Source organism: Natrix helvetica (genome assembly GCF_964273705.1).
Source record: "Natrix helvetica genome assembly, chromosome: 5".
Taxonomy (NCBI): domain Eukaryota; kingdom Metazoa; phylum Chordata; class Lepidosauria; order Squamata; family Natricidae; genus Natrix; species Natrix helvetica.
Window position 1 is genome coordinate 5,270,434 of NC_138551.1, and position 13,705 is coordinate 5,284,138.

Below are 13,705 nucleotides of genomic sequence, written 5' to 3' on the forward strand. Positions count from 1 at the left end.
AGGAGTGCGCGGGGCGAGCAGAACCTGCCCGTCGCGAACCGCAGCCAGAACCGGAAGTCAAGAACTTAGATTTCTAACATATCTCATTTAAGATGAACTCTTACCTTCCCACCAAAGGTGGTTCCTATTTTTCTACTTGCATTTTTACATGTTTTCGAACTGCTAGAAGAAGCTGGGAGAAGTAACGGGAGCTCACTCCATTACGCGGCGCTAGGGATTCGAACTACCGAACTGCCGACTTTTCTGATCAACAAGCTCAGCGTCTTAGCCACTGAGCTACCACGTCCCTTTGTGGAGAGCCCAGCTATTACATTGCAACTCTACCTCTCTACCTTTCAACTGCCCTGACATCTCCACGGCCTTTCCATATGTTGATGATTTTCTCCTGGCCATGATTAGCAAAATGGGTGCACAGAGGGACTCCATTGTCCTTGTCTGTTAGCTCAGTAGGGCTGTAGGGCTAACTAGCCAAACGATCCATTTTATAAGATGCAGGGAGGCTGTTTGATATCCAGGAACCAAAGTCCTTGACAAGCTGTTTTAATTCTCTCCCCCCCACACCCCAGGAAGGAAACTTTGCCTGTTTGGGCAGGTTATTGGAAAAAAATAAAAGGGATGGAAATCTTTTTTTAAAAAAATATTCTTATTGAACAGTTTTTCAGTTTTTTAACACAATTATAATCTTTGCAACATTTCCATCTCGGTATACCTCCATTATACCCTTTGTGTCCATACATGTGTACATATATTTCTTTTATACATAATAGTCTATTTGTATATTATTTTATCTACAATACCTCTTATGTCATACATACATATGTATTTATACTTCCTTTATACTTATTATTCTATTAATGGTACTAATTTATATACAATACATATCTATCTATGTGTACATGTATACATATTAATCCCTTAGTGTACTATTTCATATACAATGCATCTTAATTTTTTTATCTTGTTCATTTATGCAGTTTTGTAATTATTTTCTAATTTCTTAATCTTTCTTCCCTTAATGCCTTCTTATTCTTTACATCTTTCCTCTAGCTATTTATACACATATTCCATACCAAATCACATTTTCCTCTGAGAGTATATTTTTAATCTTCCAATTTTGTGCATATATGAGTCTCACTGCAGTAATGACATGTAATATTAGATATTGATTTTTTTTTCATAGTTCCCTGTAATTATCCCTAATAAAAATAGTTCTGGTTTTAATTCTATTGGTTGTTCAATTATCTCTTCAAGCCATTTTTTAATTCTTATCCAATATTTTCTTGCTGCTGTACATGTCCACCACATATGATAATATGTTCCATAGAGGCCACCTGTAGAACATTTTGTATAAGTTTTCTTTGTATGTTGTTGCCATTGTTAATTTGTAGTTCAACTCCCAGAGCTTTTCCCATTTCTCTAATTCTATGTTACAGAACATAGAAATTTGTTGCCCAGGTTATCATTGTTTCCTTCACTACTACTTCTTTGCAATAAATAATTGTATATTTTTCTAATCAATTTTCTTCTGTCCCTTGTAAAATTTTGTCTACTTCTTGTGGTTCTTTATAAAATCCATTTAATTCTAAGTCTTTCTTGTATCTGGACTGAATCTGCATATATGACCACCAGTTGATTTCTATTCCCTGATTTTTAAGTTCTTGTTTTGTTTTTAATCTCCCCTGATTGTCCATTAGATCTTCATATCTTATTATTTTATTTATATCTAGTACATTTGGATAAATTAATACTTTCATAGTCGATAGCTAAGTTGGTATTTTGTTGTAGTGGTTTCTTTTAATTTTTTTGCCATGTTTGTAATAAAGCATTTCTAATTTGGTGTCTTTGGAAGTAAATGTGTATTTTGTCAGGGTTCCAAATAGCATCCAAAATTAAATCGGAGTCCGAGGCAAAGTATTCCTCAAAGTTCCAATTTATTAGGAGAGCCATGTTGGCGCATCTGGGAAAACTCAGAATCTGAAAGCTTCCCGGTTTTCCCCACCCAGTTGAAAGTTCAAGGTCTTGCCCCCCCCCCCCCCCCACACACACACAAGTCCATCCCTTGGTCCAATCTCCCACTCCCACCCATCCAGTTCCGGTCATGTGCAGAGACAAAGATGACCTTGGCTTTCTAGAAAGAATTTTATTTCGGCTACATAGCATTTATCTCTGTACCACTCCCCCCTCCCATTTTCCCACAATAGAAACGACATAGTAGAATAATAGAAAGTGTGGCAGGCCAAAGATCCAAAAGGAATATGGCTGCATCCCATATGAAAGTGTGCCAGCCTATTTGCAAATTGTGTCCTTCTATTGTTAAGATTCTTTTATTCTTTAGATTTAACCAGTCTTTTATCCGAGTAAGAGCGACTGCCCGGTGGTAAAGCTCCCGATCTGGGAATCCAAAGCCTCCTTTCTCTCTACTGTCCTGTAATAGTTTTAATTTAATAAGTGGTTTTTTTTCCCTAGCCAAATGAATTGTGTTGTTAATTTATTTAAGTCCATAAAAAAGTTTTTCCCTAGATTTATTGGTACCACTTGGAATAGAAACAGAAGTTTCAGCAATACATTCATTTTGACTGCAGCTATTCTTCCTATAAGGGATGGAAATTTTGTAGGACAAGCAGTGGCTGTCTGTCAAAATGAAGTCCATGGAAAATAGTGCTGAACAAAGTCTGCAATATTGCAAGGTTACACAATAACAAACATGTTGTTTTAGAAGACAGTGTGAAAAAGCAATCAGTCGTCAGATTCTAAATTTTTGTGGGTGAGTGCCACTTTTGGCAAACTATTTGTGCTATTGAGAAAGTTACTTGGCTAGAAATGAGAAGCCATTTTTGCAATTGTAAGGAGCGTGCATAAGCACCAACGTGCCTACCATCCCTGTCCTAATGTTTCTTTTATCCTTATCTGTTTCATGTATCCAAAATCATCTGTTTCATGTATCCAAAATCAAGTTTATACATATATATGTTGTCTAATATATGCTTGACAAAATAAATAAATATAAATAAATAAAAACATATGTTAACACACGTTTAAAGGGGGGAATATAATGCAGACAGAACACCTGGCCATCATCATAGCTAAAGCAGCAAAAGGAGCTGAAATTTGCAAAAAGATTTCTTAAACTACCTTTGTTTCCAGCAGACTTATGACCAAAAGTCCAGCAGCTCAGGCCTGCAGTGCCGAAAAGTCCCCAATCTCATCCCGAATAAGCATAAACTTCATAACCTGTTTTACAATAGGATGATAAATCAACTACTAAAGAACAGGACAATCAGCCCTCAACATGTTGCAGAAAATGACAGACTTAGACTTCTCAGGATACAGGAAGAGTTTATTTGGCAGCCAGATTCAGAAAGTTAGCACGTAGTTAGCATTGGAAATTCTTAACGACCTTCTTTATCAAAGCACGCATTCTTATACATTCTCAAAGACAGTGTAACACGGAAACACTTAACTCATTTCTTGTTGGTTACCTTGAGGAAAAAGCCTTATAAGGAGATGGGGGTCTTACTTCTCCTTTTGTTACAGGTATGGACTACGTATCTTTAACGAACTTTAATTGAATCTTGTAGTTTTGGACTTTTGACATAGGGACGTTTGCTGGAACATGTTGTGGTTGAAGGTTGATGACATTTCCCTGTCTCTTTAAGCAAGCTTCTAACTGTCTCTTTTATGCCACGTCTTCATTCTTATATTTTAATCCATATTTTATTCTACTTTATCCCCCCCTTCTAGAGTCTATTAAGGGCCCACAATTGAGTCTAGCCTCTTAGATTAACAATATAAGCATGCAGGATACAGAATAGCAAAAAAGCAATACACATCTTAGGGCTTATCTTCCAAAATCACTTTCTCTACTTCTAAGAGTGCAATTTGAATATCATCTTCCTTGAGGGTATGTGGGATTAGGCTTTCCATTAACTCCTTTTCAGCCCATATTTCTTTTACAGACCTCATAACGAGTTGTTTAAGCAAGGGTATTATGGAAGGGAGGAAGGCTAAATTTGCGATTCCACATAGCATTTGCTTGATCCAACCTGTTCCCGGTAGCCAAGAGAAACACGCATCTGTTCCTTGTACTTTTTGACCAATAGAAGAAGCTCGATCTCATAGTTCTTGGACCACCCTTGAACTGCTCCTGATCTATTCATATAGAAACAACAATCTTCTCCCAGGAATACACATAGCCCATCCTTTTCAGCAGTTAAAAGATCTATGGCATACCTTCCAAGGAATTTATCTGGTCCTGGACTTCAACCAAGGTGCCATCAATTTGGTTTAGGCTTTCTTGGAATTCTTCCGACAGTTGCCTGAACTGTGTAATGTAATGGGTCATTCCACCTACACCTGTTCCAACTGCTGTCCCTATTCCCCAGATTGCTAATAATGGAAGTAGGAGCGGTACTCTTTTCTGGACATGTCCCATGAGGGGTATAGGGAGGGCCTGTTCCCCACTTACCACTCCCATTTTGGGGAGGAGGCGTACTAGGGTGCATGTGCCAGTCCAATTAGTGGGCAAGCACAGATAGGCATGTCTTTCACATAGAAAGAAAACTCCATTTTCTCCTACACATACGCCGATGTTCATGGAGAAGGCATGGGCTCGGAGGTTCCTTTCATTAGTCCAGACTTGTAAGATTCCTGCTAGGAACATACCAGTCAGGGGCTGTAATGGAACTTCTTGATTAGGGTCCATTAGCTTATTCCTGAGGACTGGTCCTTCAAAGAGATATTGAGAACTGGTGTTTCCAGGGGGAAAGTAAGCACAGACTCCCATAGTGGATTGTATTGAAAGCCAAACGGGACGTTGGGGTGGTTGGAATGGCCTTGGGCACCTTCCAGTAGTCAGATTCCCCTCCCATCGATTCAAAACGAATGGAGGTGGGAGCGAGAAAGTGACTTTCTGTTGGAAGAGCTTGTGAGCAGAGGGAGACATGCTGCGAGTTAATTTCACGTCTACAAGGGTTTTCCTGGGGGCAAGGTACATTTCAGATGGGCATTGTTCCTCTGATAGTGACCCCACAGGAATGCCAGGTTCCTGATATCGTTTGATGCACAAGGAGGGTGACCCTATAATTTCTACCCAACTGCTATGGGGCCAATGATTGGGAGACGGCTCATCCCCAGTCTTTTAAGTGCGTCATACAGATCACCATGTAGCTGGGCTTCTGCTGTTTGGGTTCCCCATCTACCTCCTTTGTCAAAGACTATCGTAGCTTTGTTGTTGTTGTTGTGTTTTTGTTTTGTTTTTTTCAAAGATCTGGCTCAACTGAAACAGCATGATAAGGAGGTGAAGGTCCAGCAAACAGACACAACCAGTATTTTTGAGCCAGAGCAGGGTCAGACTGATTGAATAAGCTTTGACCTAACTCCAGCACTCTTAACATATAGTCCCCTTTTCTCAATTGTTGCAGGGGTCTGTTTTCCCTATGCTTTCCCTTTTTCTTATAGGGTTTGTCAGATAATTGACTTTAGGTGTTGGGATTGGCTTACGGTTCCATCCCCAAGCATAAATGATGCACCGTTGATTCCACCCTGTTCTCTGGGATTTTTTTAACATCCTCGGAACTTTCTTCAAGAGCAAGGAGGGGTTGCTCAGGTATTTTCGCAACATTCAAGACGTTAACACTTAACAAGCTCGTTGCCAATAACAGCCAGAGCCACAAAAGGCTCATAATTGTCCCTCACACAAAACTTCTCCTAACACAATTCTTTTATCCTATTGAATCACCGCATCAGGGAGGGGTACAGTTTAAGGAATGGCAATGTCAGTTTTGGGCAATCCACAAAACCAAATCTTATTTGCTAAACATCTCACCCACAATCCGAAAACTCCTATTGCACTGCAAAGAACCCATTCTACGGTTCCTCAAACGTAAGTGTCATCAGATGATTCGTTTTCCTCTTGATTACAATTAATGATCTTAGCCTCAGCACCTGTCTTCCTCTGGAGGGGACAATTCCTGAGGAATGAATATGCAATACAACAAATAAGTACATTCGCTAAAGCAATAGATAGTACAGTTATGACTATGAATACTTGGCTTGCCATTTCCTGACAGGTGCTCACACTTTCTAATACATCTTATATCTAATAAAGGAAACGTTGTCTTCCTCCTCCAAATCTTCAGCCATACGTCGAGAAGTCAGCTTCCAGGGGGTGACTTCAGCAGGGCCTCTTCTGCCCCGTAATTCTGCCCATTGCCGATAGGGCAGTTTTTAGGGGGCACTTCTTTAAGCATATCACTAGAGGACGGGCTTCATCCTGGTCTGCCTCCCAATATTCATCAGCAGCTGGCTCAACTCGAGTCCAGTGAATCCAAAACTTGGATTCCAACACTTTTACTGTGAGTGGAGAACACATGACCACAGTATATGGGTCCTTCCATCTAGGTTTCAAATTCTTCCCTTTCCGGTGTTTTACCACACTCTGTCCCCCATCTGAATATTATGACTGGAAGTTGTTAAAAATGGTGAGGGTAAGGGAGACACAATACTGTTGGATTTCTTGTATTTACTTATTCAATTCTCCCACCATTTGATTCACCCATGAGGACCCCAGCTGTCCTAGGTCCCTTATATGATTTTTCAAATTATGGCTTATAACTGGTGGCTGTCCAAACATCATTTCAAAAGGAGATAATTTAAGTTCTTTACATGGAGTACATCTCACAGAACAGAGAGGTAAGGGTAAGGCATCTACCCATTTAAGGTGGGTTTCAAAACACACCTTATCTTTTCCTTAACAGTGCAATTCACACATTTGCTTAATTTCTTTCCTGAGGCCGTTAAAAGACCTCTTTCCCTATAATCAGCAGTATTGATATGTAAAGTAAGGAAGGCATACAGAGTCAGTTCAGATGTTCACCCTTTCATTCTTTGTCCTCTCTAATGCACAGATTAAAGCCCATATTCTGCTACTTGGCATTAGTGCCTTTTGAGCCAGGAGTGCCTGATATTTGTAAATTCTAGGTTTGTTAACCATAAATGTCCCTTCATTTCTAAAGTTCTTTGAATTGCGTGGCTGGTGTGCTGGTAGGCTGTCCGAAAGTCAATTTATTAGCTTCCTCCATTAGGAGAGCCGTGGCGGCTAGAATTTTTAGGCAATGTGGCCAACCTTTTGCAATGTGGCCAGTTGTTTAGATAGATAAGCCACGGGTTGTTGCCAACTTCCTTTTTCTTATCAGAGCCTGAGATAATTCTGACTTTAGGGGCTTTGTACACTTTTCTCCTTTAAACCCCAAACAAAGAGTTATTTTTCACCCCCCTTTGTAGATCCGTAAGGAGGTTTGGCTAGAAGCGCGAAATTTGAAATCCTCATTCTGCAATATTCTGCTTCACCTCAGAATTCTCGCAACTCTTTCCTGGTCATGGGTTCCGCAATTTGGCCTACAGCTTCTTTTCGCTCGTGTCCTATTACTCTTTGTCCCTGACTTATGGTGTACCTTAAGTATTTAACTTGGGGCTTTTCCAGTGGAGCTTTTTTCCTTGGGGCATGATGTCCATTGTCCATTAACAGATGAAGCAATTGATTGATTGGTAATTTTTTTCTTCAACAAATCTCCTTCGTCTGTTCGGTTACTGAGATATTATCTACATATTGGAGTAGCACATCTCCATCTTTACAAGGCTGGAAATTTTCTAGGTCTGAGGCCAAGGCTTCGCCTAAAAGGTAGGTGAATTTTTAAATCTTTGGGGAAACCTAGTCCAAGCAAACTGCCTCTTTTGACCTGTTACTAGGTCTTTCCTACTCAAAAGCAAACAGTTTTTGGCTCTCTCTATGTATTTGAGATGGTGAAGAAGGCATAGGCGAACAGGCGTGGCTAGAGGCTTTACTTGTATAATAATAGGTGCATGATGATATGCATGGCCTGGTGGATTCTTGAACCACCATTACTCGCCATATCTCATCTGGGGGGGGGGGGTGCCTCATCGTTAGGGCCATTTTATCTTCCTCAAAGGACAGTGTAGCTCCCATTTTGCATAGGATATCATGACCCCAAAAAGGAACTGGGCATTCAAGCCTGTCTTGGGACATTCTTGTAGCCAGTGGCCTTTTTTTTCCCTTACACCAATTACATCGACCTCTGCTTTGGACTTTGGAATTATTTAACAATGCAACTGTCAGCAATTCAGCTTTACGTTGCATCCTGTCATCTTTCTTTCTTTCTTCTACTTTTCACAAAGACCTTTCATGCAATTTTCATTTTATTCAATCCACACAGACCTACATGCACAAATACCCTGAAACAACACTTTCAGGTCTGGGGGAGGGTCTGTCTCTTGAAGTCTTCAATTTTATTTATTTATTTATTTATTTATTTATTTATTTATTTATTTATTTATTTATTTATTTATTTATTTATTTATTTATTTTTAACCTGCTAAATTTCTTACTTTTGCTTGAAGTTATGCCCGTTGTTCTATCTCCTTAAGCACTAGAATGTTAATACCTGTCTCTGCCCTGGTGTTCTGTTTCTAATTTGGATCTGCCAGCGGGATGCTGGCTAATTTTTAAAGATCCAAACTCTTCTACCTTGATCTCCCAGCACGGCGCTGGCATATTTTTAAAGATCCAGATGTATGGAGACTTTCATTAACACATCATCTGCATCTGGGTGGGGCTCTTGATTCATCTGATGGTGGCCAGAATCTGAGGCCCTATTCAAAGCCACCCCAAACCTTGGCACAATGTCTTTTAGTACACACAAAACCAAGAGATCTCTAAATCCCACTTTCTGGGGAAATTAAGGGGACATCTATTTGCCACACAGCACCTGGGAGCCCTGTAGAAGGATTTCCAAAGGAAGTTTCCATCCTGTCTTTGGTTTGTTTTGTCACAACAGAGACAGGCTGCAGCAACCTGATTAACAACAGCATGCGTGCCTCTAACTACTGATCCCCGCAAACAACCTCCTCGACAATTCTTCCGGCAGGTCCCCTGGCCTCCCACTCTGTCTAAGAGGCTTGGTGAGAAAAAATGTGTTTCCTCTTGCCTTTTGAAGTTCCTTCTTCTCTGAGGTTTTGAGCCATGATTAATCTACTCTTTGTATGCTCAATCCACAAGTTCAGAGATGCCTTTCCTGGCCCCCCTTTTTCCCCTAATGTCATCTGCAGAGTGACCAATGAAGATCATATTGACCATTCTCTTATTTTCTTCAACCTCAGGATCTAATGTGGTATATTGCCTAAAGGTTTGATAAATGCATTCTATGAATTCCCCTGGATTTTCATCCTGTTTCTGTTAAATTTAATAGACCTTCCCTAAATTCTTAACTTTTGTTTGAATCCTAACAAAACTAAGGTCCAATAGTTTTGCAGCTGAATGGACTAGGTTTCCAATCTGGTTCTTTCAGTAACTATGTCCAGTCTGGATCTTTTGCATGATGCTTCTGAAAAGACTTATTCATGGTTCCCTCCACCAACCTTCTTTTCTCTCGGGTTAATAAAATTTCCATCAGACTTGTATGTCAGCCCAAGTAGACTGGTGAGTTCAGAAAAACGGATGCAACAAGGACATGCATCTCATCTGGATTTTCTCTATAAGCAGGAATTTGATTTTTCCAATTATATAAATCAGCCATTGAGAATGGAGCATATATCCACACCTTACGTAGCTCCCCCTCAGCTTCTGGCAATAAAATTCCCTTAGGGGCAATTTGAGTTTTTATCTCAACTGCTCCCTTGGACCAGGCTTGTGGTCCACTTGATCTGTCCCTTAAATAACATTTTTGGTTTTCTTTCTCCTGGCCACACCTAATGGGACCGTTTGTTCTTTCTTTTTTAACAAAAACAAAAAAAACAAAAAAAACACTTAAAGACATCATCAAGGACAACAATGAAAGTTAAAACAGACAGGAACTAAATGTTTCGTTGAGACTCTCTTTTTCTTTTTCTTTCCTCCTTGAGGCTTGTATAATGGGGGTGAGGATAATTTCTCTGCCAGAGACTTTACTAAAACTTTCTCAGAGTTTTTTTCAACATGCATTGGAGAGGCGTTCGAGGAATGCTCCCCACCTTCCCATGTTCTACTTCTAACACAATTTCTGCTGACCTGCGGCCCCGTAGTTCACGGTCACCAACTGCAGCAGATTAACCTCCCACACAAACTTAGAGCCTCATTAGGATATGCCGGTTCCATTTGGAAGGGATGCTATCCCGGCTCAGGGGGGTGATCAGGCCCCCTCTTCAACTCCTAACCGAGTGGGTCTACAATTCTTTTGATACTTGCCTGCAGGCATCTTCTTTCTCAGCCGGTGTAATTTTTATTAACTTGTCCTGATCAGATTCTTGGATCAGTGGTGTCCTCAGGATGCCCAAGAGAGGTCATCGGCCCCCTTCCAAAGAAAGATCTCCATGGCGTCTGAAGACGGGCGAGATGGCCTCGAAGGGGGAACCAGTCGGTCCATTCCGTCCTCAGCGAAATATCGCTCTCAGTCCTGGTTGCCAGAATTGTTGCAGAAAATGACAGACTTAGACTTCTCAGGATACAGGAGGAGTTTATTTGGCAGCCAGGTTCAGAAAGTTAGCACGTAGCTAGCATTGGAAATTCTGAACAATCTTCTTTATCAAAGCACGCATTCTTATACATTGTCAAAGACAGCGTAACACGGAAACACTTAACTCATTTCTTATTGGTTACCTTGAGTAAAAAGCCTTATAAGGAAATGGGGGTCTTACTTCTCCTTTTGTTACAGGTATGGACTACGTGCCATTAACAAACTTTAATTGAAACTTGTGGTTTTGGACTTTTGACATAGGGACGTTTGCTGGAACATGTTGTGGTTGAAGGCTGATGACATTTCCCTATCCCATTAAGCAAGCTTCTAACTGTCCCTTTTATGCCACGTCTTCATTCTTATATTTTAATCCATATTTTATTCTACTTTAAACAGGCACATAGAGAGAGAGAGGGAGGAAGAGGATGGTAAAAAGACAGGAGAAATTGCCAATCAAGATGTGAAATCTCAAACCACTTTTTTACTGTAGAGCTCATCCTGTTGGATTAAATTCTAATCATTATGGGAAAGAACCTCCTCTTGGTAGCACTCCCTTCTGTATTTTCCACAGAAACAACCCTTTGATGTAGAATGAACTAAGAGGGGCCAAGAGTCAGGCCTTAGTTTCAGTGGCTAAGGATAGTTGTCCAGTCAGAGCTGAAGAAGAAGTGAAACATCTTAAAAGAGAAACAAGAAAGTCCAGTTGCTTCCTGGGGAAAAAAAGCACCTTTGGGACAAGCATGATCTGTATGACTGAGAATCTCTACAGACGTCCAGTTATAACCTTGTTTTGGCTTCATATGATTACATAAAGTATGTTAATACAATTTGAAAAAAAAAGTTGTGAGACCTTAATGTGATGTTGAACTGTATTCCTAAAACATGACATTTGTTGTCTCATGAAGAGTGTGAGCTTTCTGAAGAATAATTGTACATAAAAGGGGGGGAGGGACCTTAGTCCTTATTTCAAAAAATGAATTTAAGGCAGTGGTGGGATTCAATATTTTTTACTACAGATTCTGTGGGAGTTGCTTGGTGGGCATGGCAGGGGAAGGATACTGCAAAATCCCCATTTCCTCCTGATCAGCTGGGACTCTGGAGGCAGAGAATAGATGGGGGCATGGCCAGCCAAAGGTGGTATTTACCGGTTCTCTGAACTACTCAAAATTTCGGCTACCGGTTCTCCAGAACTGGTCAGAACCTGCTGAATACCACCTCTGATTTAAGGTATCACTTTGTTATCTAGTTTTGGAAAGTTGTGTTCTAAAAGGGAAGATAATATATGCGGTGTAGATTTAATAACCGGTTTAAGGGTTGAATTAATGTTGTGTCACTATAAATATATATTATAGAGTCTTTTATGTGAATTAGTCCCCCTCCCCAATTTGGAGTCAAGTTTGATTTATTCTCATCATCATAATATATCTAGGTTCCCCGCCCCTCTTTTCTCTATTTAACCACTATTTTATCTATTGGGAGGCATGTAAATTTCTCTCTTCTAAAATCACTCTTGATGTGATTTAGTGTTTTTTTCCTGCATTAGATGAAATGACAGTAATAACTGATCATAGCACAGAGCGATCCCCCATCAGTCAGGATCTCCGAGGAAGCACTATTTCAGATCATCCTCAGAGACCATTTATTTCTGCACCACAAGATGGTACAAAGGATCTGGACCGTGCAAATCCAGGAGGTCCCCAGATGTTACAAAGGATTAGTATTCCATATCTCTTGTTCCCTAGGAGCCTACAGACAGGATATTTGCCTCATATTTCACCTTTTTAAAAATTGTATTATGACTTTAATTGCAGGGACCCTGGAAAAACTCTTGAGATTTCTAGAGAAATCAGGGTACTCCCAATCAACTCCATGACATTACAGAGAATATTCTTGTGCACTATGGACAAAATGTCCAGTTTTCACTATTGCTTTACTTTTTGTACTTTTAAGATATAGGTTTGCTATTGCTTTAGTTTGTTTTCCAAAAAGTAGAGAAGGGAACAAGGGGATCAGCCATATTGGACTTAATTCTCACTAACAGAGAGGAAATGATAGAAGGTGTTGAAGCCATAGGAACCCTCGGGGCAAGTGACCATGCAATATTGGAATTCAACATTATCCAAACACAAGTAGTAGAACAAAGTCAAACTAGAGTCTTGGTCTTTAAGAAAGCTAATTTCAATAAACTTAGAGAGAGCTTGGGAAAAATTCCATGGATGAGAATCCTCAAGGGGAAAACAACTCAAGAAGCTTGGGAAATTTTGAAAAATGAGATTACAAAAGCTCAGTCTAGCACAATACCAATGAAGAAGAAAAATAACAGCTCCCAAAAGAAACCAGCATGGCTGCATAAAGAACTATCTGACAAACTGAAAGACAAAAAAGGTAAGTATAACAAGTTGAAGGAGGGGGACATAACTAAGGCAGAATATCAGCAAATAGCCCGAGCCTGTAAAGATGAAGTGAGGAAAGCTAAGGCTCACAATGAAGAAAGGCTTGCCACAAAAGTAAAAATTAACAAAAAAAGCTTCTTCCAACATGTTAAAAACAAGAAAAAAGTTAAGGAAACAATTGGTCCATTGCTAGGAGAAAGTGGCAAGAAGGTGACAAGCAACAGGGAGAAAGCAGAACTATTTAACTCATGTTTTGCATCTGTCTTTACACAAAGGGATAAAACAGTCCAACCTATCAAAAGCAGCACCACAAAAATCAGATTAGGAACACAAATTGAAATAGGGAAGAAAATGTTAAGCGAGCACCTGTCTACCCTAGACGAGTTCAAATCACCAGGACCAGATGGATTACACCCCAGGGTTCTGAAGGAACTAGCAGACGAGATCTCAGAACCACTGAATTATATCTTTCAGAGATCCTGGAACACCGGGGAACTACCAGAGGACTGGAAAAGAGCTGATGTGGTTCCCATCTTCAAAAAAGGGAAAAAATTAGATCCAGGAAACTACAGACCTATCAGCCTGACCTCAATACCAGGAAAGATTCTGGAAAAAATAATTAAGCAACGAATTTGCGAACACCTAGAAGCAAACAAAGTAATAGCCAAAAGCCAACATGGATTTGTCAAAAACAGATCATGCCAGACTAATCTTATTGCATTCTTTGATAATGTGACAAAATTAGTGGACCAGAGGAATGCCGTTGATATAGTTTACTTGGACTTCAGTAAGGCTTTTGATAAGGTA

At 40.0% G+C, this 13,705-nt stretch overlaps 1 protein-coding gene across 3 annotated transcripts in view; it reads left to right on the top strand.

The window, feature by feature from the left end:
- LOC309393646 (cytochrome P450 2J6-like) overlaps positions 1-13,705 on the top strand; it is a 64,723-nt gene that overhangs the window by 33,898 nt on the left and 17,120 nt on the right. Inside the window, exons 1-2 of one of the 3 annotated variants that reach the window (XR_014175625.1) lie at positions 7,251-7,682; positions 10,902-12,474. The exons of 1 other annotated variant lie outside the window; for it this stretch is intronic. The gene's annotated coding sequence lies outside the window, so the exon portion shown is untranslated. Of the gene's footprint in view, positions 1-7,250; positions 7,683-10,901; positions 12,475-13,705 lie in introns of those variants that run through there. One more of the 3 variants, XR_014175626.1, reaches the window with a different exon arrangement.